We start from the raw sequence: 24,891 nt of genomic DNA, 5'->3' as shown, positions 1-24,891 counted from the left end.
GAATTGTGGTGCATGACTGGCAGATCAAGATCCAGTTCTCCAGCCTGATATGGCTCCAGGGGTGTTGCTTGATTCTAATGGCTCCCTTGGGGGAGGGGGTGAGAAGGTGCAGTGTCAATGACACAGACACTGGGAGTCAGTTGAAGGTAAACAACAAACTTGTTTATTTAATAATGAGGAAGGCCTTATATACCCTCCTCCCAGCACCCAGTCTGTGTTGCAATCTGGTGGCATTGCATGGTCATCCCTCATTGGCTGGGCATGATCAGGAACTCTGACAATCCCTGTTGCTAGGCCTTCAGGCAGACTCCAGTTTGGCTCTTCAAAAAGTACATTATGTGCATGCCTTGATAACTGGTCTGAGCCAATTTCCTTGACCCTATGGGCCCTACTACACAGGGGAATGTCAGAACAGAAATAGTCTCACTCTGTATTCCAGACTGGACTGGAACTCACAATGATCTTGCCTCTGCTTCCCTGGTACTGGGATTACAGGTCTGAATTACTACACTATGCTCCTGAAAGGGAGTTTAAGGAGCCAGGACCTTCCACACTGCTTTGAGTTGTACCAGTTCCCAAATAGCAGGGTGAACAGAGGTGCCTTGTCTCAGGGGAGCTCAGAGCTTTGTTATCCTCCCCTGAGCCTGTGACACTCTTGGCAAGGAAGGGCCCTTCCTCTTAAACCTTCCGGCCTTCTGCCCACGTGGGGTCTCTGTGGAGGACTATGGTACCAGATTGGGGGACTCAGGGGTGCAGAGATGGGGCCAGAGAATAAGAAAGGAGTGAACCCCACTGGGGCATGGGGTGAAAGGTAATGAGCAGCACCTGGGCAGTGTGGTCACAGACTCTGACAGCCTTCCCAGTCTGAGATCACCAATCGAAGAGTGGTGGGTTTCTGAATGTAGATTGTTGTGGTGTCATTTACACAGCAAATTTCATGTTTGTGGGCATACAAATCGATGTGTAAATGCACGGGTGTATGTGTTCCTTGCCTGGGTTTCTGAGACGGGGTCTCTCACGGAACCTGGAGCTCAGTGTTCAGCTAGGTAGGCATCAAGCCTCAAGGACCCTTGTCTCTACCTCCTCAGTGCTGGGGTTACTGGGTGTGGTGGTTTGAAAGAAAATGGTCCTTATAGGGAGTGTGGCCTTGTTGGAGGAAGTGTGTCACTGTGGGGGCAGGCTTTGGGGTTTCTAGTGCTTAAGCTTCACTCAGCGTGACACTCAGACTATTTTTTATTGCTTGCATATAGCAATAGAAAATAGCATAGCAGCTTCTTCTTCAGCACCATGTCTGCCTGCACCCTGACATTCTACTTGCCATGATGATAATGGAATAAACCTCTGAAACTGTAAGCCACCATCTCAATTAAATGTTTCCTTGTAAGAGCTGCCATGGCCATGGTGTCTCTTACCAGCACGAGAAACCCTTCGATACTGGGAGACCAGGTGTGTGTTGCGTCTGCGTCCTATGTGGGCGCTGGGGACTGAACTTTCACGCTTGTGCACAGGCATTTTACCTACTGAGACGTCTCCTAGTCCCCACATTTGTGGGTTTTAAGGATTGCACATAGTCACGTTGGCCAGTCACAGTCTAGGCCCCTCGGTCCTTTTGCACTCAGATGCTCACCATCTGGCCCAGGCTGATTTTGTGAGGCTGCGTCATGGGGCTCATGCTTTGCTCATGTTCTGTTCTTACACTGAATGGACTATGCTAGCCATGTCTCTGCTGCTATAATAGACACTCAGGATGATCAGCTTGCAAACAAAAAAGGTTTAGGTCAACTCACAGTGTTGTAGGTTTCAGTCTGAAGCAGGTCACCCTCATTGCTTTGGGCTGATGGTGGCACGCCATGGCAGAAGCACATGGAAGTTTGTTGACTGTTAGATGGCTGGGAAGCAGAAAATAGAAGTCTAGTATTTCAGTCTCCTCATATTCCCATGACCACTTCTTCCCACCAGGCCCCACCTCCTAAAGGTCCCACTACCTCCCCTAAGAACAGGGCTGGGGATCAGGCCTTGAACAGTAAACCTCAGGGACACTCCAGAGCCAAGCTGTGGTGTGAACTATAGCTTCTCACAGGTTGCCTCAGCTGTGTGATGTTTGCATCTTGGTTAGAAGCATTCTCCAAGCTTCAGGTTAGAGCCTTCAACTTTGTTTTTGTGGGAATGGACCCATAGCCCGCACGTAGGAAGTACTTTCCTCAGGCCAAGGGAGGTGGACTGCCAGGTGGGACTCTACAGCACCAGGTATTTGCTTGCAGCCACAGGGAGATGGGTCCTCTGAGGCATTGAATAGCCAGAAACCTGCAAAGCGGTAGGCAGTGGGGGCAAGTCCCACAAAGGAGAAGGCTGCCAGACGGTCCTCACTGATGGTGTTTTGTGCCTTGGGGCTCTGTCTCACTATCACCATGCATGTTGGAGGACAGCTCTCCAGGGAATATCTCATCTCAACCCCTCTATCAGACAGGCACTGATCTGAGAGCTCAGCTTTCCATCCTGGCTGCCTTCCACTCCCTCACCTCTCCACCCCCATGGTCCAGGCTCCTCTCTCCTGGTGATGACTCACACTCTGCTGACTCCACTCAGCCCATCAGCTGCTCTCCACTGCAGCTGGAGGAGCTGCTGTCTCGATTATTTATTGAAATTGGCAAACACAAGGTTCTGAATTTAATAGGTACAAAAGGGTGGCCAGAGGAAAAATCCCCTTCTCACCTCCTTCCCCAGCTTCCCTGTAAAGGGCTGATTCTATGCATATGTGAATATGCAGATATATAGAATCTCTCCTTTCTAGGTGTTTTGCACAAATGTTAGCCCTTAGCTACAAGAAATACCAGACGCGATTGATTTATAAGGAGGAAAGGTTGAGCTGGTGCACACCTGTAATCTCAGAACTGGGGAGATTGAGGCAGGAAGATTGAGAGTTCCAGACAAGCCTGGGCTGGGCTACATTACAAGACAACATAAAAAACAAGAACAAAAGATAAAGACACAAAAAAGGAGGAATTTTTGGGGCTCATGATTTTAGAGGTCAGTGACCTTGTGGCTTAGAGTTTGTGGTGTGGCACCTCGTCATGGTGGGAAGATTTGGTGGAGTTAAGTCTGCTCCATTCATGGCTGAAAATAAAAGTGAGAAGAGATCAGAGTCCTATTATTCCTTTGATGGTGCATTTTTAATGACCTAAGGCTTCCCCTAGGACCCACCTCTTCAGGGTTCCATGCCTTTCTCATAGCACCACAGACTGAGGATCCAGCCTTTAACACATGGCCTTTGAGAGGACATTCCCAGTGTAAACTCAAGCAGTGGCCAACAAGAACTTCCATTTGTGGTTGGGAAGATGTCTCAGTGAGGAAGATCACGTGCACAAACATAATGGGGCCTTGAGTTTAGATCCCCAGCACCCAGCCATATATACCTCTGACTGCAGTGCAGGAGGATTGCTGGGCTTTGCCAGCCAGTCTAGCTGAAATGATGAGCCCAGGGCGCGCGCTCTCTCTCTCTCTCTCTCTCTCTCTCTCTCTCTCTCTCTCTCTCTCTCTCTCTCTCTCTCTCTCTCATGAACGTAGTACAATTTTGCTTCAGTTATTATGTCTTGATGTCTGTTCTCTTTCAAAGCAGAGACTCCCATCCACAAACAGGAATGCCAAGGCCTCTCTGGAGAGGAGCCTCCTGTCCAGACCAGTGGTGGGGGACATAGCAGTGTCTCACCGGGTGGCCAATGTTCCCCATTAGGCAGCCTGGGCCTCCCAAACAGGGTTGCCTTGGGAGGAAGCCCTTGAAATGAGCAGTGCCTCTGCCTGGTTGTTTTCCTTCCAATCTGCAGGATTCCTCTCATCTTCCCTAGAGCTTTTCTAAAACTCCAGAAGCTTCCTCCGTTCCTGAGCCCTGACTTCCGGCTCCAGGCTCCCCAGCGCCAGCCAGCCCCCAATGAGTCAAGCCCTATCCCCCTTCCCTCCCTTCCTCCTCCTCTCTTCAACACACAGCCCCGTGTGCTGCCGGGAGTTCCTCTCTGATTCCCTGAAATCAGGGTGCCTACGATGGATTGTGGGACCACAAGTGTCTCTCATCACTGCCCAGTCACTCTTCTTCAGGAGAGACACTTCTCCAACAACCAAAGAAGTCTCTTCCGTAGGTTCTCCCTCTCTGACATGCTAGACTCACACTCCTGCCTCACAGTGGCACAGTTAGTTTGCTGATCTTACGGCCATGTGTGGGAGGGATTGTCCGGGTGCTCTAGGAGCGGTACTGGAGTAGGTTTAGTGTCCAGCCTATGGAGTATCATTTCTGGTGACCTAATTGCCCTGTGTCAGTGATTGATATAAGAGTGACTATGTGACCTGGCTCTGGTCATTGAGATAGAAACAAAACATTTCCTTCTTCATTGAAGAGAAGGGTACTCTTGAAGAATGTAGTCTTTATGTGGAAGAGATATGAGGACTTGATATCCAGATCTGTGGCATCCATTTCGTGATGTGAGGCAAAGACCTTGAGAAGTCAAAAGACAGAGTGGCAGGGTGGGGAGAGCTGGTTCCTTTGCCCTCCAGAAGTCTCACATGTCCTTATAGTTGATCAGTCAAGGTGGTCAGGTAGATACCATACCCTTCACTACTGACCAGATGTGGGTGCCGCACCCCTTCTGCTGCTGACCAGATGTGGGTGCCGTGTTCCTTCTACTGACCAGATATGGGTGCCGTGCCCCTTCTGCTACTGACCAGATGTGGGTGCCATGTTCCTTCTACTGACCAGATGTGGGTGCCATGTTCCTTCTACTGACCAGATGTGGGTGCCATGTTCCTTCTACTGACCAGATGTGGGTGCCGCGCCCCTTCTGCTGCTGACCAGATGTGGGTGCCGCGCCCCTCCGTTACTGACCGTGGGCCTAGAGCAAAGCCACTTCCACTGTTCCTGTCCTCCCTCCATGAGAGGTTGTGGGACACCAGGGACATCTTACAACAGTGACTCACAAGCCCCTAAAGCCCCAGAGACTTTTTGAACTTCGATTGGTGACAGGAACTGGTGGATGGGTCCACGCTGAATCGGAGCTGAGTGCAGGTGACTCAGCTCAGATGAGACGGTCCCAGTGCCTTTGTTAGCTCCTCTTCCCCATTTGTCAGCCACCCTTCATCGTGCCCCAGTTTCAGGGTATATTTTTAGAGGAAATAAACTCTCACAGCCCAGAATTACACAATTCCTCCAGGAGCTTGGCATCACCTGCTAAGGGAGCGAGCCACCAAACAGGCACGTGGAGACCCTGGCCAGTTCCCTGGCAGCCAGGAAGGCTGCCGACTCAGAGGGGCAAGCAGATGGGCCCACTAGGGAAACAGTCCACTTTTCCAGAAAGCACCATTTCACCAGCTACAGTCTCAAGAGAGAGCACTGTGGTCCAAGATCCGGGGCGTGTGAGTCTTCTCTGCAGACGTAGGATTCAGTCCACCCCTCCCTATAACTAAACACCAGTAACACTCCTGCCCCATGGTACAGCTAGCAGCTTAAAGGTCCTCCCACAGTTTTGAATCCTCCTGGGCTTCGGAGGGCACAGAGGGGCCCTGTATCTGGGGCTCCCACTCCAGTGACATGGGGTGGCATGTCCAGCACGTCTGTGGCTCTGTTCTTATCCCTAGAGGTAAGTGCCTCATTCTACCTGCCTGTCATTACCCACACAAGCGAGGACTCAGGGAATGTTTGTTTTACTTGCCCAAGGGCTAATTTGCACTGGTTGTCTGACAGTTCTTATAGTATTTGACTTTAAACATTCTCCACAAATTCTTAAAATATTCAGAACAACTGTTGAGAGGAGTGAAGCAAGCCCTCCCTTGCTCGGAACAATTCCATATACTCTATCTGGGCTCTGTGCTGTTTCTTACATGGAAGCAGCTTCTCATTAGCTCTAGGGTGGGACTTTCCCCAGAAAGGAGATCTTCAGCAACCGATTTGCAGGATGGTCAGGGCACGTGCCATCAAGTACCCACTTGGCTCCTGGTTGCGTCGGTGAGTGGTTCTTGTTTGTGGCTTGAGTCTGCTGGAGCATGAGGGCTTGGCAGAGGCAGATGCTTTGTGCTCTGCATCAGGACTTCTGTGACAGGACCCTCTTCAGTGAGTTCCTGAGTTAAAACTGATGCCGCTAGCCTGTAGCAATGTTGTCTTCCTTGCAATCATACAGCTTTTATTTATTTATTTACTTTTTAAAGATTTATTTTATTTTAGACTCTGTATGTATGCAGGTGTCTGCAAGGGGGCACATGCACCTGGGTGCAGTATCTCTGGAGGCCAGAAGAGGGCATCAGATGTCCTGGAGCTGCAGTTACAGGCAGTTGTAAGCCACCTGATGTAGGTGCTAGAACCAAACTTGAGTCCTCTGAGAGAGCAGGAAGTGGTCTTAACTTCTGAATCACCTCTCTGGCATGTGCCTTATTTTAAAAACTTTCCCCCATTAATCATTTAGAAGACACACGTCTTCCTGGATATACATCCACTTGAGAAATTGTGGAGCAACTGCTGAGTGCTGCAGTCAATTCCTTCAGTCTCCGCCTTGGTGTCTTGCACATAGCTGATGTCCTAGCAGTCAATGGTCCCAGGGTGACACTGCAGCACAGGGCTGGGGATGTAGCTTTGTGGGTGCAGTGCCTGCCTAGAGGGCCGAGACCTGGATTCCATCCCCAGCACTAAATAAACATGGTGTGGTGGCACACATCTGCTACCCCAGCACTGGGAGCAGTGGCAAAGGAAAGCTCAGTGTCATTATAGGCAACATAGAGAGTTCAAGCCAGCCTGGGCTACAGAAGACCCTGTCTCAAAAAAAAAAAAAATATAATGAAGGGGTGGAAGTACAAGGAGGAGCATAAAGCATGGAGGGGCAGAGAACAGGGGCAATATTACTTCGCTACTTCAGGGAGAGTGGCTGTTTTAAAAGGCACAGTGAGGATGTGAGTAGGGCCAAAAGGGTGCTCCAGGTGGAAAGGGCAGCCAGGAGAAGGCCTGGGCATGAGTGACAGGTGATGTGTCAGTGGGCAGCTGGGACAGCAGTTCCTTAGCAGAACCAGCAAGCAGGGTCAAGGGAGGAGAAAGAGCATGGGAGGGAGGCCAGACACGGCAGGTCCACTGGGGCACCTGGAGGAGCACTTGGGTGTGTGACCCCACCTGGTTTCTGTTTTTAAAGGGGCACACCAACTCCTCTATCAGGGATTTCTGAGTCTATTCCGCCAGCTGGGACTGCTACCGTCGTACAACTGGGAAACATTGTGGCCAAGTGGTGACTGATGGACAGGGACAGGCTTCGTAGGATTTGTTGGTGACTTGAATGCATAGAACAAGGATGAGATCAGAGTCAAGGGTAATTATGGATTCCCTGCTTGGACCTTGGGGTCAGCCACTCACAGTGCTGGTCTGGTTGGGAAGGTGACAAGGCCAGGCTAGATGTCTCCAGTATATAGTGGCTTAGAATGATCAACAACAAATACCGATGGAGTGAGGAGAGATAGCAAGATCGTTCCCTGAGCAGGGGAACCCTAACTCTGTCAGCTGGTCCCATCAGGGAGAGCCCACAGGGCTCCACTTGGCAGCAGGTGTTATGGAAGGAGCGACTTGGCATGCAGGACTCAGGCGCTTGGGCATCCCCGCAGGTTAGAGATGGGTGGCTTACAAACCACCACAGCTAGAAAAAGCCAAAGAAATTTGGGGGAGACTCAAGACAGCATTGCCAATGAACCTTACACACATGTAATGGGTTTCATTATAACACATTTATACATGCCTATAATGTATTTTATCACATTCACCCCCATTATTCTCTCTTGTTCCCCCACCCCACAGGTCCCTTTCCTCTTGGAAGCTAAATTCTCTCTCATTCTCTCTCTCTCTCTCTCTCTCTCTCTCTCTCTCTCTCTCTCTCTCTCTCTCTCTCTCTCTCTCTCTCTGTGTTTCAATAGGTTTGCATGAGTGAGAGGTTATTTACAGTATCCTGGGTACCTTACCAGAGGATATATCACTGAAGGAAATGTCTCTTCCTTTGAGTTTCAGTCTTGAGCGGCTGACTGGCTGATAAGGTATGGGCAGATGTCTTTGATTTACTTAGCATCTTCACTAATGGTCAATAAACAGTCAGCAATTCCTATTTCCAATAAGCAGCAAACTCCCTGCCCGTGAGAGCTTCAAAAGTCCCCATGCACAGCCCAGTCTCTAACCCTGCAGCACACACGGGTTTCCCCAGTGTTTGGGAGGCAGAGTGGGACTCCCACCTTTAGGATAGCCAGGGATGCTGCTGGTGGCTTCCCTTGTTATGGTCTTGTCTTATACCAAGATGGTAGATGCCAACCAACCACACATCCTCTGTGTCATTAGCAAGGGCCATGTGGTCCTGTCTTGGGTGGAATTGTACTCTAGCTATGTGGTAGCAAACGTAACTAAAATTATTCCAGTTTCTCCTCTTCTCCCTCACATCCAACCACAGAGAGCCGTTACCCCAACACCTGTCGCTGGAATAGTTCCCCACACTGCCTGCCACTTCTTGCTCACAGTCCCACTGACTCTGATGCCCCTTGATGCAGCATGGAAAGGAAAAGTTATGGGAACACAGAAGGGAGGGGAGCCCCTCCCCAAGAAGCACGCAAGCCTCTTGCCAGCAGAGAAGCAGTTATCAGCTGTTTAAGGTCCTTCTCCTTTCCCAGCTGTAAGCCTGTAGTTCTAGACCTGTCACCAGAAACCCCATTTATAGGGAAGGGCCATGTACTAAGCCTTCTGTAACTCTGATGTCTCCTGGCTTTACCTTATAAAGTATATAATTCTATCAAAGGCATCTCCAGAGCCATCCTATAATCTCACTTATCAAAAGAAGGACTGACAAGATGGCCCAGTGGGTAAAGGTGTTTACCATCAAGCCTGATGCCCAGAGTTGGAATTCCAGGATCTCACATCATGGAAGTAAAGAACCAACCCCTGCAAGTTGTCTTTTGACCTCAATATATATGCAGTCCCAAATAAATAAATGTAATGACCGAATGAATGAACGATAGGAAAAGGGGAAAAAGGTTTTCTCAGTAACCTTTTGAGATATAATGTGAGAGCCACCAAAATAGTATATACAGTGTACTGGCTAGTTTTATGTCAGCTGGACACAGGCTAGAGTCACTGGAGAAGGAGTCTCAATTGAGAAAATGCCTCCATAAGATTGGGCTGTAGGCAGGTCTGTAGGGCATTTTCTTAATTAGTGATTGATATGGGAGGGTCCAGCCCATTGTGGGTGGGGCCACCGGACGGGTGATAAGAAAATAGGCCAAGCAAGCTGTGAAGAGCAAGCACCTCCCCATGGCTTCTGTGTCAGCTCCTGCCCTGACTTCCTTCCTTGATGGGCTATGATGTGAAGTGTAATCCAAATAAACCCTTTCCCCCACAACTTGCTTTTGGTCATGGTGTTTCATCACAGCAATAGTAACCCTGACTAGGACATAGAGCTAAAGCTGAGATGTTCAGTTGAGGCTCCTCCTTGAAGAACCTGTACCCATGCGTGTGTGTCCCTTTCTCCTGACTCTCATGCTTAAGCCTGTGATAAATAGCTTTAGTAAAATCTCTAGCTCTGCCTCTCACTGGCTAGCCTGAAATTATTCTTCTCGTCAAAGGCATAAATCCTCATGTGCCCACGTGGAGGCCTCTACAGAGTCAGGAGAACGTCTCAGGTTGCTGAGAATGACATTGTAGGACTATGTTGATACCCCTTACTTGTCAAACTTCTTCCAAGTCTGATCCCTTACCTTCAGCCCCCTAGGCCACTTTTATTTTACATTTCTTCTTTTTTAATCACAAAATGCCACAAAAGGCCTGTACCAGGTTTGATCTATGTTAGAGTACAGCTTTATTGTCTTTGCTTTGAGGATCTCTCATATGGGTCTCAGGCTGTCCTTGGACTTGTTATGCTGTCTAGGATAAGTCCTCCTGATCCTCTTGCCTGCATCTTCTGAATGCTGGGATCACAGGAGTGTATTACTGCACTTGGGCACACTTGGCTTTTCCCAGTGCTAGGGATCAAACCTGGGGCTTCAGGCAAACACTCGACCAAATGAATTATATCTTAGGCCATTGTTTCAAAAATTATTTTTAAAATGGTGTGTGTGTGTGTGTGTGTGTGTGTGTGTGTGTGTGTGTGTGTGTGTGTGTATGTATGTACACATGAGTGTGCATGCCTGAAGTGTCCAGAGGCACTGAACCCCCTGCAGTTAGAGTTACAGGTGGTTGTTAGCTGTCTGACCTAAATACTGGGAACCAATTCAGGTCCTCTGGAAGAGCATTATGAACTTTTAACCAATGAACCACCTCTCCAGCTCTGTAGGCCACTTTCATTTAAAATTTTTAATTACAAAAGGCCACAAAGGGCCTGTACCCTGCATTAGTGTGCATGTGTGAGAGTGGCCGACCTTATTAAGTTTTTACACTTGGTCCCTCTATCAACCTGATTACTGATGGTCATTTTCTTTATCTACCTATGGTCTTCCCTTCTTCTTTCATACCCACACCCCATGAAGGGATATGAGCTCAAGTGGAGAAAGGGAGCAGAGAGGAGGCCATTTTCATCATAGAAACACAAGTGGCTTGATGATGGTGATGATGGTCATAATGGTTGGTAGTGATGAGAGTGATGATTGTGATAATGATGATGGTGATGGTACTGATGATGGTCATAATGGTTGGTAGTGATGAGAGTGATGATTGTGATAATGATGATGCTGATGATGGTGGTGATGATTGTCTTAGTTAAGGTTTCTATTGTTGTGTAACCACCCTGGCCATCCTGGAACTCACTCTGTAGACCAGGATGGCCTCCCATGGCAACTTTCATAAAGGAAAACATTTAATTGGGGCTGTCTTACAGTTCAGAGCTTAAGTCCATTATCATCATGGCGGGACATGGCAGCGTGTAGGCAGATATGGTGAAGGAGCTGAGAGTCCTACATCTTGATCTGCAGGCAGCAGAAGGAGACTACCACACTAGGCCCAGCTTGAGCATATCATACCTCAAAGCCTACCTCCACAGTGAAATACTTCCTCCATCAAGGCCACACCTGCTCCAATAAGACCACACCTCCTAATAGTGCCACTCCCTATAGGCCAAGCATTCAAACATGAGTCTATGAGGACCATACTTATTTAAGCATCCACAATGATGATGGTGATGGTAGTAATAATGGTGGTAGCAGTGATGGTGATGAGAATGATGATTGTGATGATAATGGTGGTAATGATGTGATGATGGTGTAATGATGATGGTGATGATAATGCTGGTGGTGGTGATGGGGAAGAGAGCTGTGATTGCGATGATGATGATGATGATGATGGTGATGATAGTGACCACTGAATCATCATTACCAGCAGCAGCAGCAGCAGCATCTCTGGCCCTCCACCACACCCTCCTAGGTGGCACCTCTCTTTTCTCCCATTTCCCAGATGAAGGAACAGAGGCTCTGAGAGTGGAGACCACATATTCTGTTCCAGGGCTTGGGCTGACACTCTGTCCTTGAACACAATGACAAGAAGTATCTCCAAGTGCCTACCAGCACCTGAGCATCCACAGGAGTTGGTATTTATTTATTTTTGTTTTTTATAGACAGGGTTTCTCTACAGTGCCCTGATGTCCTGGAGCTCATTGTGTAGACTAGGCTGGCCTTCAACTCACAGAGACCTGCCTGCCTTTGCCTCCTGAGTACTGGGATTAAAGGCACGTGCCACCATGTCTGGCCTGGGAGCTGGTCTTTACGGATGGCCTTCTCTGGGGCTTAGGGAGGGCACTGTGACAATACTGTCCACTTCTTCCCTTCCATGTCCTTCCATCCTCCTTTTCCTTTCCTCTCCTACGTGAAGCCATATGCAGGCAGCAGGGACACCAGCAGACAGCAGAGTCCAGTGAAGCTGCCCGGTTGGGGTGAGGGTTCCTAGCCCTCCTGCAGTGTTCTTGTCTGGGCTAAAGCAAGGTGGAGCCAGTGGGGGCAGAAGGAACCGTTTCCAATGAGAGGCTGCACCTCTCCAGTTGGGCTTCCCGTTATGTGTGGGGAATGTAAAACTCAGTGTTGCTATGGAAACTGCCATCTCCTGCTCCCTCTGCCATTCTCTGAGAAGTTTCTGTGTGTGCGTGGGGTTGGAGACTCTCCTCCTGCTGGGTGCTGGTATGCAGAGGGCATCTGGTATGAGGGCCCTAATCCTGGAGAGGTTGTAGAGTTTGCTGCTGAGGGAAGGTGAGGTCAGGTGCAGCCCTGGGTTGGGGCTGTATCTCTGGAAGAGTCCTGGTGGTCACACACCCAGAAAGGTAAATGTGGTCCGATGGGCCACTAGGGAAAGCTTGGGCCTTACATTGGCTGAGCCCCCAGGCCTGAACCAGATCAGTGCACTTGCCCAAGCCTTAGTTTCTTTCAGTTGGGCATGTGAACATGCCCAGTGACAGCAACCTCTCAGAGGTGCCTGAAACCATGACTTTTGCATTTCTGGCTCTGCCCGGTGTCTCTATAGCAACCAATTAAGGGGTTCTTTCTCCTTCCTCTCCATCCCCTGATCCCATGCAGGTAGGCAGTTGAGTGCACTCCATGGATGAAGGACAAAGGACGGAAAGGAGAAAGGCGCTCAAAGTCTGCTGGCTGGCGTTGGCCCTCAGTCCTGCTCAGTGCCCCTTCCTCTTATCGCTGGCTGCATCTAGTGATGCCCTTGATCTGCAAGCAACGTGACCACAGGCCTCTGCCTTCTGGGCTCGTGCTGAGCCATAACACCACTCCATACTCATTAGTGGTCTGGCTTGTGGTAGAGAGAACTCTTTCTGTGTTTAGCGTCAAATCAGCACAAAGTGCTTTACTTCCTCTGGGGGAGAGATGAGGGCAGGGTGAAGAGCACCCCTTAGCCCCGTGGGTGACACCCAGCACCCAGCACCCAGCCTTCCCAGGTGATTGGAGAGCTCTTTCTGGGGCAGAAGGAGGAAGACTAATTTTAACTTGGCAGGGATGTTTTTAGCTTGTGTGTTTTCCTGGCCAGGGCAAGGATGTCAGGTGCTCCTTGGTCCACTGTATCGGGACAGAAGGAATCTGGGAGTGATGTTGCCTCCATCAGAGAGCCCTTGTAGATCCCAGATGGGTCAGGATGCTAAGAAGGATGCAGTGGCCAGTCTTTCCTCAGGAAAACTGTGACTTCTCCCTCAGATCTAGAGAAGGGCTTCTTGAGGGTGGGAGGCTGGGGCTGGCTACATCAACAGATGAAATCTGAGCATTGGAGGCCTGGTTTCTAGACCAGCCCAAGGATTTGCTGCATGGCTTTTAAGCAAGTCATGTCTGTCTCTGGGCTGCCATACCTGTTCCAGGGGGACAACCAGAGTCTTGCCCACTTTTCACAGACTCAAAGCATGCTGGAGGACTCTTTGGATATAGCAAAGCAGGAAAGGGTCCACAAAGAGTAGTTAAAGGGTCTCATCTTGCCTACCTGATAAGGAAAAGCAAGGGATTGGGCTTCAAGCCCAACATGGTGGTACACATCTTTGATCCCTGCACCTGGGTGGTGGAGGCAGGAGGATCAGGAGTTCAAGGCTAGCCTCAGCCACATAATGAATTTGAGGCTCTAGATCTGTTTTGTGTGCCATGCAGTGCCTGGTCTGTGGGGGGGCTGTTCACGCTCATTTATGAATGGCCCATCAGCACAGCTCCCACTGGGAGTCTGGAGAAAATTAGCCTGGGAGGACCATGGGAAATCAGCTAATTGATCTCTAGGCAGCAGAGTGGCTCTGGAAAGTCTCCGGGGTTGGTGATTAGAGACAGTTCCTAGGGATAAATGAGAAGAAGATGAAGACAGATTTCTCTGAGGGTGGTGGGAGGTTGTTCGGGTCTGGTGACTGCAGTGAATCTGGGAACTAAATGGCAGTGCTGAAATGTTTGGCCTTTGCTGAGATAATAAAGACAGGATGGGAACCTGCCTTTGGAGGCAGTGACGTGGGTTCAGATCTCAGTTCTACTCCTAACAGCTGTGTGATCCTGGGATGGTTCCTTTTCATCTCTGGTCTCAGTTGGTTCTCCTATGAACTTGGGATAAAACAGTGCTTCCCTGGCCCAGAATTCACCTGTGTCCACATATGCTGCAGACAGTTCTAGCCCAGAGCCTGGGTAAACAGTAAGCGTCTAATGGGTAAATTCTGACAATTGTTAGGAGTGTAAGCTGCTTGGCCCTGAGCTACTCGGAGTCTTTTCATCTTCACACCACTCCTAGGAGAGATGCTGTTGTCATTCTCACCATCAAAACTGGAAACTGAGGTTCATCTAGATTCAGCAGTGTGCCCAAAGTCACTCTGGAAAGTTTCAGTAATCAGAGTGGAATCTGGTTCTGCTGTCTTCCAAGCCAGCATCTGCTGTGGCTGCTCACATCATCCCTCCCACCATGCCTTCAGTACCTGGTCCAGAGAGGGTAAATTCATAGTCAATGGCACAGACTGCCAGACAATTCAGGTTGACTCCAAAGCCTTAGGTTTGCTTTCCACTGCTCCACCCTGGCCTGACCACGGTTGACACTCAGGGCAGGTAGACTGCCTGGGGGTAGATGAGCTGAGAGGAGGCCTTTCTACTTGTTTGTAGCCCTGAGGGCTCACAGCTCACTGGGATGCATGCACAATGGACCTGTGTGTAAAACTGCTGGGACTGCTCTTGGTAATCCCCGGCTGAGGCTGGAAGCCTAGGGTTCTGGTTACAAGGGGCAGGGAACACATGGACACGTGTGCTGAGTAAATTTGGCTTCCCCAATCCCGGATCAGCTATGAAGAGTAACTAATTCTCCAGCCCTGTCCTTTTCTAGCCTTCTCAGGTTTTGTTACTTTTGGCCCAGGAACATTGAAGGAGTTGACATCCAGGGTAGGTTACACTCAGACTGATTCCTTCACTCGGAAGTGAGTTGCATTCTAAAGGTCATCTCATAAAAGGAGTTGCTGGATCAATGCACTACCACGTCAGCTTGATTGCTGAGTTGATACCCAGAACCTGGCAGGACAGCTCTTCAGAGGAGGTGGTTATTTGCCCTTGCTAGGTGACAGGCCACTTGTCTTTTATGGATTTAGTGAAGACTGCTCTCAAGGCAGTCTGTCTAAGTAAGAGCCATTGTGGGAAGATGGGCTAGCATGAAGGTTTCTTGGAGATAAGAGGAAGTAGAGAGGTTTGTAGGTCATTAGTGTTTGCTTTTTTTAAAAAAAAAAAAAAAATTTCACTTTATTTTATGTGCATTGGTGTGAAGGTGTCAGATCCCCCAGAACTGGAGTTACAGACAGTTGTAAGCTGCCATGTGGGTGCTGGGGATTGAACCCGGGTCCTCTGGATGAACAGTCAGTGCTCTTAACCACTGAACCATCTCTCCAGCCCCACTAGTGTTTGCTTTTTGAGGCAGGGTTTCATACAGTCCCGGCTGGCCTCAAGTTTGATATGTAGTCATGGTTACCCTTGAATTTCTGATCTTCCTGCCTATACCTCCCAAGTTCTGGAATTACTGGTGTGTGCTACCATACCCAATTTATGTGGTGCTGGGGATGGCACTCAGCATGCTAGGCAGGCATTCTACTGATAGAGCAAACCCCCCCCCCCAACGTCATCTGTTCTTTCTTTCATTTGGGACCAGGGTTCATATTCTTATAGGCCTGGGCAATTCAAGAGCCATAGGGACAGATCTTGGTTAGTGTGGGAGTAGGTACTGTCATCCTGAGGCAGCGTGGCAATTAGAGTGGAGGGTACTGTGTCAGGGACCAACAGGCTGGGCTTCATGGAAAGCTGCAGAAGCTGGCTCCAACTTGGGAAATGTAAGCCTGATCAGTTGGAAGGCTTGCCTGTGCTTGCCATCTGTTGAAGAAGGGTCACAGACACACCACCTGGCTTCTGAGGGGTGAGGGGATAGCATCTGGGAGACAGGCTAGTTCCTCTGGGAGATGCTTGGCTAGACTCAGTCATAATTTATTCAACAGTCTTAGACACCTGTACCTGAGGCCGGTGCCGGCCTTGGCCATCAGCCAGAACTCAGTTCTGGATGCACATGCCTGTCTGTTTATCTGACCTGGTGATGTGGGATGTGGGACAAAGGCCATCCAGAGAGAACAAGGGAACTACTTTGAGCTGCTTGGGTGAAGGTTGGAAGGGGGAGTCTGGCTTGAGCCCCAGGCATACCAGTATGGCCCAGCACGCACTGCCTGATGCAGAAAGGACAGTAGTGACCTTGAATCCAGCACCTGTACTGTCCCAGGAAATCCTCTCTGCAAGCCTTCTAGTGGTCTCAGGACAGACTCACTCCACCGGGCTCCTGACATACCCATTCATGCTGAATCTGCACACCTGCACCTTCAGGATGTGCTGGGGTTGGAGACTACTGCATTCTGCCAATCTAAGTGAGGATCAGATCCACCGAGTAGTATGTCTGAAAAACACAGCTGGCATCTGAGGACATGCACCACCTCTTCATCTGCTCACAGCCATAATTTCAGTATTGTCACTCTGATCCTGCAATATCAGAAACATGGTTATTAGGTGGCCAGAGGAGGGTTTCCAGCCTTGGCGGGTAAGCAAGAAGCCACTCCATGCTCCTATAGTGGTTAGAAGAGCACAAGCTTCTTTGGTCATTTGAGCTACAGGTCTGAGTGCACACTCAGGTGCCCAGGGGCAGCTTTGAACACGCTAGTCTAATGACAGTTTGTTTACCAGTTTTTTTTTTGTTTTTTTGTTTTTTTGGTATTTGTCTAAAGGTTGACTAGTAAGCTAAGAACTCGGCATTTGGCACAGTGGAACCTGATGCTCTTTCCTTATCACATCCGGCTTCCTTTTCTTGTGTGGCAACTCCCTCTTAGCTCAGCTACTCTCATTTTCCTAATGATAACAACCTTTGTGCACTCTTGAGCACACACACACACACACACACACACACACACACACACACACACACGCTACACACACACACACACACACACACACACACGCTCACACACTCACATGTGCACACATGTACATGTAAAAGGCCAGAGGTAAACATCAAGTGTCTTCCTCAATTGCTCTCCATCTTATTTTTTGAGGCTGGAAGAGTCTCTCACTGGAAGCTTGGGCTCACTGATTCAGCTAGCCTGGTTGGCTAGCAGGTCTAGGGATCTGTCTGTCTGTCTCTACCTCTCCAGCCTTGGGATTATGAGTGTGCATCATCAGACTGGTTTTTCTACATAGTTTCAATGAATCAGAACTCAGGTGCTATGCTTGGAAGACAAGCACTTTCCCGACAGAGCCACATCCATGCCCTCTCCTTTTTTTTTTTTTTTTTGTTTTTTTTTTTTTTTTTTTTTTTTTTTTTGTGGGTAGGTCCTGAGCTAGGCATCTTTTGGGCAGGATCTCAACAAATAGTGACAACAGATCTAATGAGATCAGCATTATTTTCATTTAGCAGGTGGGGAAACAGCTCAGAGAGGCTTCTGTGTATGTATGTGTATACTTAGAGTTGTATCAGCAGGAGGCGATGGTGCCAAGATCCACTGCCAGGTGGTCTGTCCCCAGTGCCTGGGAGAGCAGCCCTCAGCTCTGCTGCACCACATCTCTCCCACTCCGGCTCCTATCCCACATCAGGACCATGCACTTCAAGGTTGATGGGAGTGCAGGTGAGCTGTGCATGTGTCCAGGGCAGTCCACACCAAGCTGGTGGGTCCCGCATCTGCATTAGGCTTCCCGTGGCTGTGCTGACTGCAGCTCCATTATGATCCTTAATTATGAGGTAACAGCAGTTCCTGCACAGAAAGAGGAAAGTGGCATTGCCAGCATCTAGATGGCCCCTGGCAGGCGTGGGCTTCATCTGGTCTTTATGTAAGAGTTGCCCCGATTCCCAGCTTGCCTTTGGGGCAGACATTTGAACGCTTGTTTTGTGTTTATGATACAAGGGGGAAAGAAATTAAGGGCTCCCAATGGAAAGGAGGAAGAGCAAGAGAAGCCAGGAGCACCTCCAGGGCCCGTAGAGCTCCATGGGAAAAGAACAGGCTCTGGACTAGTTTCAAGATAAAGAGGAGCAGGTGGCTTCCCAGGGCATTAGAGGCTGAGGCAGGATTCCATGGCAGTGGGGACTAGGGGAGTCCCCTCTGTGACATCTGTGAGAATGCAGGGCCTGGCATGAGTGTGTAGCTCAAGCTCCGTGAGCCTCTGCTCTCAGAGTCCTGTTGTAATCATAGGGAAACCAAGGTCTATGGAGGTTTAAAGACTTAGCCAGTACCAGCTGTTCACATATATTGACCTGGCTTGGAATGGCTTGGAGTGCATTCTACCTGGGGGCTCTCCACATCTGACCCAGCTCCTGAAACATCCTTGATGAGCCAGATGCTGGAGAGACACAGCAATTTAAATACCACCCCCCCCCCCAGATGCAGCTCCTGAACTCATTGTCTTACTGAGTCCAACATCTGGTTATTCTAGAACTTTCCCCAGGTTCCTCGAACCTGAACTGGAGAAGGCCTTAATGAGGTCTTAGGCTCATGACCAAGGCCCATGACACATAGGGAGTACCAGGTAGGCTCAGAAATCTTAGGGAGATTATACAAAGAAATAAAGGAAGAAAAAGAAGAAGGGAAGACTGAGTTCTAGTCCTATCTTTGCCCTGCTTGTGATGTGACCGTAGTTAAGCAGGGCCTGGCCAGGCCTTAATTTTCCCATCTGTGAGAAGATCCGTTCTGTGGCTTTGCAATTTTTCTTATCCTCTTGCCTCAGTCTCCCACACATTAGGGTCTCAGGCATACAACCCCACACCTGGCAAAAGCCCCGGTCTCTGCCCCGGGGAGGGCCGGGCCCTCCACCTCCAGTTCTTACTTTCTGACCTACTCCAGTGTTGTTTGTGTTTCTGTGGCTGGTAAATGAACGACTCTGTACGGAAAGAGAAGACATCTCCCACAGGATAAAGTGGCCCTGTTCTTTGTTAGAGAGGCAAGTCATGGCTAGGCCCATGCCCAGGTTGAGGCATATGGGCCATGTGGGCTGTGGTTACTGATTTCCACAAATTCATTCATCCCCTCATTCATCTACTTTTTATTAACTGTTCAACTGTCTTCTCATTCTCTCTCCCAGGTCATTCACCCAGGTGCTCACCCATCAAGCTGGAGGCAGGTGCTAAGATACTGGGTAGGTGTGATGAGACTGGGGAGGAGCAGGGAGCAGGCCCTGAGCTCCTCTGAGACGACACAGACCTCATGCAGCCCCTCACCTCTGACTCTGTGCAGGCCTAATGGATTCATTTCACCCCAGTGAGCAACATATCTGTGGACTGGTCTTACCACCATTGCAGAAATGTGTCACTTCTAGGGCAGGGTGGAGGCCACCAGCTTTCGAGGGACTGTCCCCAACCCCGGCCGGTTGTTCCTGTGAGGTGGGAGGCCAGCTCCCACCTTTCCAAGGGTTCTTATGAGGAGGAAAAAGGGATAAGAAAATATTAGAAAGAAAAGATAGCGAAGAGGAGAAAGACAAAAACACAGGATAGATTCGGGAGGACCTGGGTCAATACCCAATGGCCTTTTCTGTTCATTCAAAAGACATTCTTATAACAAAGCCAAGGGGTGTGGCAAAAGACCTCCCCCTTGCTAGATCAAAGCATACCACACAGTCAAGTGCAGACCCTTTCAAACACCTGGTAACCACGCCTGTGGTCAAATCATCCCCTTATGCAGCCCTGCTGGGTAAAACAAGCTCGGATCCTGGGACCTTGAGTAATTTCTCACTAGGAAACCTCTGTGGGTCTCTAAACTGTGGCAAACAGGGTGCCTCCTGTTGCCCCCATCACATATCCCCACCCTCTGCACTGGGCTGCTCTCTTGCTGTGCTTTGGAAGGTGGTGAGAATCAACACAAGAATCACCCCAGGCTCTTGTAGCCTCGAGCAGGTCTCACATCTCTACTCAGAACACAAGCTAAGAATATTCTAGAAGACAAGCAGACCACCCCCCCCACACACACACACAGGCCTTGTGTAACTTCTTGAAAGTCCAGCCAGGATGCTTGCCGAGTGTGTATGGCCAAAGAAGATTACAGGGCTCATTAGGGTGTTGTAAGCAGGGATGAGCCAAGAGGCTGAGGACACCCCAGACTCTTCTAAGGCACAGCTGACACAAAACATTAGCAACTTGGTGCCAAAAATAAGGTTGGTGCTGGGAGAGCACTACAGAGCAACATGTGGCAGCTTCTAGAGCCCACCCAGAGGCACTCAGCACCATCACTCTCCCTACAGGTGAAACTGTGCTATGGTTAGGTGAACTTGTCCCTGTTACAGATACTGTGGTGCCAATAGAAGCCCAGACAGATGGCTATTAGTCAGTTTTACTCTAACGAAGTGCCCGAGGTCATGAACTTATGAAAGGAGAAGGTTTAGCTCAGAGTTTTGGAGGGTATAGTCCAAGACTGGTGGATTGGTGGTTTGAGTTCTCCAGCAAAGGCGGGGTACCCAGCAAAGGCGGGGTACAGTGGCAAGAATGCCCAGCAGAGCAAAACACCTACAACACAAGCCGGGAAGTACAGAACGAGTTCCAGCCATGAATATGGTCCCCTTCAGGACCACACTAACCATAATCTAAGGACATCCTGTAATGTCCCACCTCCCACAGCCATACCACATCCTGGTAGTGCTACCCTGGGACCAAGCCTTCAACACATAGGCCTCTGGGGAATTTCAGTGCCCAAGCCACAGAACAAGCCACCGCCTTGACTTGGCAGCTTCAAACACCAATGTTTTCCGAGTTTCCTCCACTTTGTGGTGGACAAGGTAAGCTACTGCTGTACACCATCACGGCTGAGCACACATGTAACTGTGTTCAGCTGCCGGCTGGAAGGTTTGGGAAGGTCTTCTCCCTGAGTCATTTCTCACGATGTGGTCTTTCCTTCCAGTAGGGCAGGCTTTGCTTGTATTCGCCAGTGTGGCTAGATTCAAGGACCCCAGGTCTCTCAGCCTCAGCCTCGTTCCTCCTATGTCTACTGGCCAATGCAAGGCCAGCAGCCTCCAGGGCTCCAGGCAGCGGAAATCAGCTCCAGCTCTCTACCAGAGAAGCCACCGGTGGCCATATATACAGATAACTTTCCATAGGAAGTGATGGGATTGGGGACCGAGGCTGGGACAGACATGTGGATTGCCCCAAAGCCAAGTGGGCTCAGCCCCAGAGCAGCATGCTTAGTCAGTGTGGTCCGCCCTGCTTCGACATGGCCTTGGGGCAGAGAGACCTCTGTATGCTGTACACCACAGGGAGCCTGGTGCCAATGAGAAAGGAATGGCCTCCTGGAAGGTAGCGAGGCTTTGTCTAGGTCTGGCTGGGTTTCAGCTCTAAGGTCAGAAGGGTTACTTGCATTGAGCATTTACTGTACTCTGAGTTCTGTGCACTGGGCACATCTGCCCTTGCTTTCCGTGGAGCCTTACCTTCTAGTCTCTGTTTCCCAGTCAACGTGGAAGAGTTTTGCTTTTACAAACAGGCCACTCTTTCTGTCCCAACTTTACATGTTCTGTCCTCTGTCTCTAGTCTTGTGAACCCCAAGGTCTCTCTGGCCTCTTTTAGATCCCAGGCTCTCTATCATCTTTGTTAGATGGTGGATCCTAGATAGAGTTGGAATACATCTCTTGAGCTACTGTTTGGTTGCTAGCCCAGCAGTCTTTGCTTGTTACAGACTGAATGATGAAATGAATGAGTGATTCCCATCCCAGCCCATTGGACAGATGAAATCATTTAGGCTTACAGAGAACTAGCTTACCTATGGCAAGGCAGGGTGAGAAGCAGAGGCTGGATTTGAACCTAGAGATGTTTGATGGTCTAGTTTGTACCTTTCCTGACTCTCAAGGGTAAAAGCAAGGGCTGGAAATAGTGATGGGGAGCCCAAGGCTTCTTTTTGTGCCATTACTCATGGGCAATGATACTAGAAGTGGGGTGAGCCTGGGGCTGCCCACTGAGGCACCCAGTGACTGAGATGTCCCATTGTCTCTGGAACTGAGGGCTTATGGACACCTGGTCTGCAAACAAGAGGGGCGGTCAACAGCCCACCTGGCTAGCAATGTTTGCAGGGATAGACTAGTTTTCAGGTCATAAAAACTGTCTGGTTACAGGGGTCTGGGAAAGACTCCAAGGCAGAACCAGGCTATGTGGCTCCCAAGAGCCACATGGACACCAGCACCTGTATCAGAGTGCTCGTTTGGAGTCTCAGAGAGACACTGAGACTCAGTCCTACCAGATATTGTTGAGGGACCTCAGGCTGCTTACTTCACCTCTTGGAGCTTCAGTCTCCTTGGATGAAAAATTGAGATTATCAGACTCTCCTCATGAGTGAGTTAATGTGCACACTGTGTTTAGAACAAAGGCTCTCTTAGCTTTGAGTTCAGCACAATGGAAGAAATCAAGAAATATCAAGCTAGAAGCTTCATGTTCTTCCCTGCTATAAAGTCACACTTGCCTCAGCTCTAATCTGCTTGTTTCCCTGGGCTTTGAGGAGGAAGGAGACACACAAAATGCTCTTCCTAAAGGGCAAGGATTAAGCAAGTCATGTTTCATTTGTTTCTCCATCTGGACCATTCTAGGTCAAGGTCTGGGAGCCTGAAAAATGCCAAGAGAGAAGTGGAAGTGCCAAGGGCTAGGGATACAATGATGCCAATGATGGAGGTGAGAATGATGGTAGTGGAGGTGATGGAGGTGATAAAGGTGATGGTGGTGGTGGAGGTGATTGAGGTGATAAAGGTGATGGTGGTGGTGGAGATGAGGGATTTATGGAAGGTGGAGGGGGTGGTGGCAATGATAAAGGTGATGGTGGTGTTGATGGTGAAGATGAAGGAGATGATGATGATGGGGAGATGATGAGAATTGTGGTGATGGTGGTGATGATGATGATGATGGAGGTGCTGATGAGGAGATGATCATAAAGGAGATGAAGGTAATGATGATAGAGATGATGATAAAGAATAAGATGTAGATAATGGAGGTGATGATGGAGAAGATGGGGATGGTAAAGATTATAAAGATGCTGATGAAGGAGAACATAGTGATGATTATAGAGATGCTGATGGAGAAGAAAATGGAAGTAATGAAGGGGATGGAGATGATGAAGGTATTGATGGAGGAAGAGATAATGGAGATGATGAGGTGATGATTATGCAGATGGGGATGGAGGAGAGGATAGAGGTGATGGAGGTGAAGATGATAGAGAGGATGATGTTGATGGGGGTGGATGGATGAAAGGAAGGGAGAATGAGAGGCCTCTTAGATCATGTTCAGACAGATCTTAGCTGTGAACAGTGTCATAAAAAAGATCCAGTAACTAGTTCAAAGACCTGGACATGTTTTTGGTACAGGCTTGGTCTCTTATTAGTCAGGTCACTTTAGGAACTGTTGCACATCTCTGAGCATCAGTTCTGTCGCTTACAAGAGGTAACAAACCCTGCCCAGACAGCTACATGGAGTTTCCACAGGGGTCCTGTGTAGGTCTCTTTACAGCAGCTGTTTTAGAGCTCAGCAAAGCAGATGATCACTCAGTGCAGGCTGTCAGTTCCTTGCCCAGGTGTCCTAGGGCAAAGGGCTGTCTCTCAGCCTCAGTTTCTTCCTCTACAAGTGAAGCTAGTAATACCCTTCCCACATAGAGTTGTGGCCTGACTAGAAAAGGTTCATGCAGGGCTGAGAAGATGGCTCCACGGTAATGTGCTTGCTGCACAGGTAGGAGGTTCTGAATTTGGTCCCCAGCATTCACACAGAAAGCCACACACGGTGGTGTGAGCCTGTAACCCCACCACTAGAAGGTGGACGGTTGGATCCTGGGGTTTGCTGGTCAGTCTGTTTAGCCATTTGGTGAGCTCCAGGTTCAATGAAGGACCCAAAGATCTAACTTTTCCATGGTCGTGGTGAATGTGAGACAGGGTCTCATTTAGCCCAAGTGGTCCAGGAGCTGGTTGAAGCCTGGATAACCTTGAACTACTGACAGGCTTATGTGCCAGTGCCCTGGTTTGGGAGGTGCTGGGAAATCAAACCCAGGTCCTTTGTTGGGCTAGGCTGGTACTCTACCCACAGAGTTACATTGAAAATTTAAGGTAGAGTCATCTGACTTAGATTCCTGGCATTTGCAAATGCATGTAACCATGCACACTTATGCACACTCATGCACATATATGCATATACAACACACACACACACACACACACACACACACACACACACACACACACACATGCATACACACATTTATGTAGATACAGGGACCAACCCAGTGTCTGAAAAGAAGAGAGCCTCCATGCACAGTCCTTGTGGTGATTTAAATTCTCTAGGCCACTCCATTTACTCAATCATCTTGGCCCTTTCTGGTGTCATGATCAAACCTCTCTGGCCCCACAAGTCTGTCCTGTTGCATGTTGAGGAAAGAATAAGGGTGCAAGGAGTTGCCCTATATGGTGATGCTGGTTGCTTACTGCTAGGGACATTCAGTTGAGGAAGCTGGCTTGTGTCCCCCTAAAAGCTTTGAACCTCAATGTAGTGCTGCCTCTGCCCAACACAGGGCCTTTCTCTGCCTTGCACAGACGTTACATAGGGGCTGGAAGACATCTGTGTAGTGTGCAGTGCAAGTCATGAAGACCAAGATGGGGCCTTGGTGCCTGTGGTCCAACATGCCTGCCTGATGGAGGAGGAAGCTTACAGCTGTCCTCTTCCTCATGCTTACAAATAACAGATACTCTCTGCTTTCAAGATGAGGTGTGTGACAGATCATCATCTGTATGGACAGTGACTCCAGACACCAGGCATTCTGACAATAAGCTTAGGGAGGACACTGCACTGTCCCTATGTGTTTCAGGAACAAGTAACAGAAGTTCAGAGAGCAAAGGTGTGCCCCAAAGTAAGAGATGCCATAATCAGAGCTCCTCAGCACACAGGGAGGAAACGTTGGCCCCTATCAGCAGCCC

At 49.2% G+C, this 24,891-nt stretch overlaps 1 protein-coding gene across 1 annotated transcript in view; it reads left to right on the top strand.

The window, feature by feature from the left end:
• Positions 1 to 24,891, top strand: part of Rasd2 (RASD family member 2) — a 76,114-nt gene that overhangs the window by 34,299 nt on the left and 16,924 nt on the right. The gene's annotated exons all lie outside the window — the stretch shown is intronic.

This window comes from Peromyscus maniculatus, chromosome 5, assembly GCF_049852395.1.
Source record: "Peromyscus maniculatus bairdii isolate BWxNUB_F1_BW_parent chromosome 5, HU_Pman_BW_mat_3.1, whole genome shotgun sequence".
Classification (NCBI taxonomy): Eukaryota; Metazoa; Chordata; class Mammalia; order Rodentia; family Cricetidae; genus Peromyscus; species Peromyscus maniculatus.
Note: the sequence above shows the minus strand (reverse complement) of the source record. Positions and strands in the feature narration are given on the sequence as shown.